The sequence below is a fragment of the Syzygium oleosum genome, unplaced genomic scaffold (assembly GCF_021117445.2).
Source record: "Syzygium oleosum isolate NSW1041296 unplaced genomic scaffold, Sole_v2.1 Sole_v2.18, whole genome shotgun sequence".
NCBI lineage: Eukaryota > Viridiplantae > Streptophyta > Magnoliopsida > Myrtales > Myrtaceae > Syzygium > Syzygium oleosum.
This window is the reverse complement of record NW_026607502.1, coordinates 8,301,855-8,304,842: the sequence shown is the minus strand read 5'-3', so window position 1 is coordinate 8,304,842 and position 2,988 is coordinate 8,301,855.

Here is a 2,988-nt window from a genome sequence, read left to right as displayed (position 1 = left end):
GTTGTTCACATTGCCAAAATACTTATTGAATTTGGTCTTCATTCTTGTAGCCATTTCTTGCAAACTTTTATCCTCATTCTCACAATATTCATTAATCATCCCAGAAAACTTATAGACGTCCTTCGCAAAACATTACTAGTGACATAAGAAGGACCCGAAACTTTTGAAGTCGTACAATAGAACAACTTCAAGAAAGGAAGAAGGTGACGGGTATAATTCCAATCATCACTAGTAGGCAACCCTTTTCCCTTGGATAGTACTTCAACAAATTTGCTATCTTGAATTTCCAATAAGAAAAAAAATCTTTTTGAAACTTCAAAAGCCGCTTCTAACATCATATATGTTGAGTTCTAACGAGTCTCCACATCCAAATATACAAGACTTTTGGACTTAATATTCTCTAGTTTAACACAATCCTTAAATTGCCTCAGTCTCCTAGGAGGAGACCTCACATAACATACGGCCAAACGTATTCTAATAATGGAATCATTTATATCTTTTAACCCTTCTCTCACAATCAAACTCAATATATGAGCACAATATCTTATGTGGAGTAACTCACCTGTAAATACCAGAGAGTTCCAGGAGTTTAGTCTCCTATTCAAATATTGAATTCCTAAACCATTTAAGCTCGCCTTATCCGCGATGATAAAAGAAATGCTTTGAATACCCAACAATCAATCATTTCTCAACTGCCTTTCCTATTATCTCGGCAGAATGACTCTGGGTTTGACAAAAACTCAAGATTTTCTTTTGTAACTTCCAATCACCATCAATAAAATAAGCAGTGAGACACATATAAGTCAAATTTTGACAAGAGGTCAATGTGTTCGATCATCAGACAAACTCTTAGATATGTGTCGGCAAAATATTTCATCAATTTACTTCTTTCCTCCACGTGTAACGCATAACAATCACACCTCAACGTGTTACGCGTAGGGATTAAGAACTTTGGCCGGAAAATATTCACATATCGTTGAAAACCCTCATGTTCTATGAACTTAAAAGTCAATTCACCAAGAATGAACATGGTCGCTAGATCTTTTCTACTAGCATCTTGGTCAAATTTCCATGGACCAAATGAACTACCGACCCCAACAGGTTGACCCGAGGCATTTTTTACCTTTTTTCGATGTTCGCATATGGATATTTCTTATATCTATCTAAATGATGATATATTGAACTAGTCCCTTGAATACTAGAACAACCAATATGGGCCCCGCAATATAAACATTCGGCCTTTTTTTGGCTCTTGTCTGTACATGGAATCCTTTTAAAGTGATCCCACATAATGGATCTCCTCCTTCTATTTGTGATGCTAAAATCTGTCAATGAATACATCTAGCAATCTCTCTATGTATGACACTTAAAACCTGCAAATTCATATTACGATCAAATATAATGTGCCATATCAATTTTCCTCTACAATAAAAGCCACAATGAAAAATGTAAGTTGCAGTCCACTTAGAGGACTCTCTATATGCTATCAGTAAAACTAATAAACTTTCCAGAATCAACAACGTATAGAAGAGGCACATGGACTTCTTTATCAGTTCAAAGAGTAGAAATACTCATGATCAACCAAGAGCTGAAATGACGGTCACAAACTTCAAGGGAGAAGCATATGTTGATGTCATCCTTATCTAGGCATATTGCTGGATGTTGCATTGCCAGATTTTTAACACCCAGAAAAAGGTTTAGAAGAGTTTATATAGATTATTACCATCCACCTGCGATTTCTAGAATTAAACATAACAAAAATTTATTCAAGTAGCAATAAATTGGTATTCACCCGCAACCAAGTCGATCATTACAATAAAAACCGAAGGATAAAACACAAATTAGACAGAGGAACAACCCAATCAAGAATTTCAATGATGAGTGCCATCGTCGAGAGAGAAGCTTACGGTTTACGAGTTAGTTGATATAGATGTTGGTGGACTGAAGCTAAAGCTAGGGTTTGTAAATCATCGACCTCTGTATTGTTTATACCTACTGGACTCGAAAAGCTCTCTTTGCTCGCAAGTCCTAAAACCTAGGTTTTAGGTGCGTTCATCAAACCTAGGTTTCGCTAGACATGGCGGCTAGGTTGTGTAGGCGTGATCAGAGGTCTGAAATTGAGAGAGGTTCAATGATGGCGGTTGCGGCCGCTCGAGAGTGCAACTGCACCATGCAAAATTTTCTTTGTGTTATTGCCGATGGAAGAAGAAGATGAGGGTTTCTATTGTTTCGGCCGGACTTGAGCCCAGTGGATCCAAAGCAATACCCAACTATTTTTACTATTACCCAAAACAAGCTGAGGCCCAACCGAACTCGATACGAAAATTTTCGGGTCAGATCAGGTTGGGTCAGGTTTGATCGAATTCTTTTGATAACCCTAACAACAAATATTGAGGCTTTGGTAGGGAGTAAAATAGACAAATTATCATAGAGTTCCTAAAAGTAGTACTCTCAAAGATGATATTAGGAATTTACTGTAACAACCCCAATTTGGACCGAGATGACCAAAAATAGATGGCCATAGAATTAGTGTGCGGACCGATTTGAGGGTCGGTCATGGATCGGCTAGTATGGTCGAAACATGTATCTAGAGGGTCGGCGATGGTCCGATCGAAAGATCGTCCATGGATAGGTCAAGGAGTCGACAATGAAAAGACTTTCTCGTCACGCAAGTCGATTAGAATGATTCGACCATGGATTGACCTTTTGACCATATGGGTTGCTAGTGGGATGACTCGGATGACCTTGGATAGGTGTCATGCGGGCATGTGTCGGTTGCGGGTGATTAAGCTCGGCCATGCTCCGATCGTGGGCGACCATGGACCGATTCCGTTGTGTTCGATTCCACGCGGCTATATGATAACCGGGGGTCGACCATAGATTGTTGATGTTCGAACATGGACCGATCACGAATTGGCCATTGATCATTGCGTTGAATTGGGTAGGCCATGGATAGGCTATATGCTAGGCCTTGCGCCGGCCGTGGAC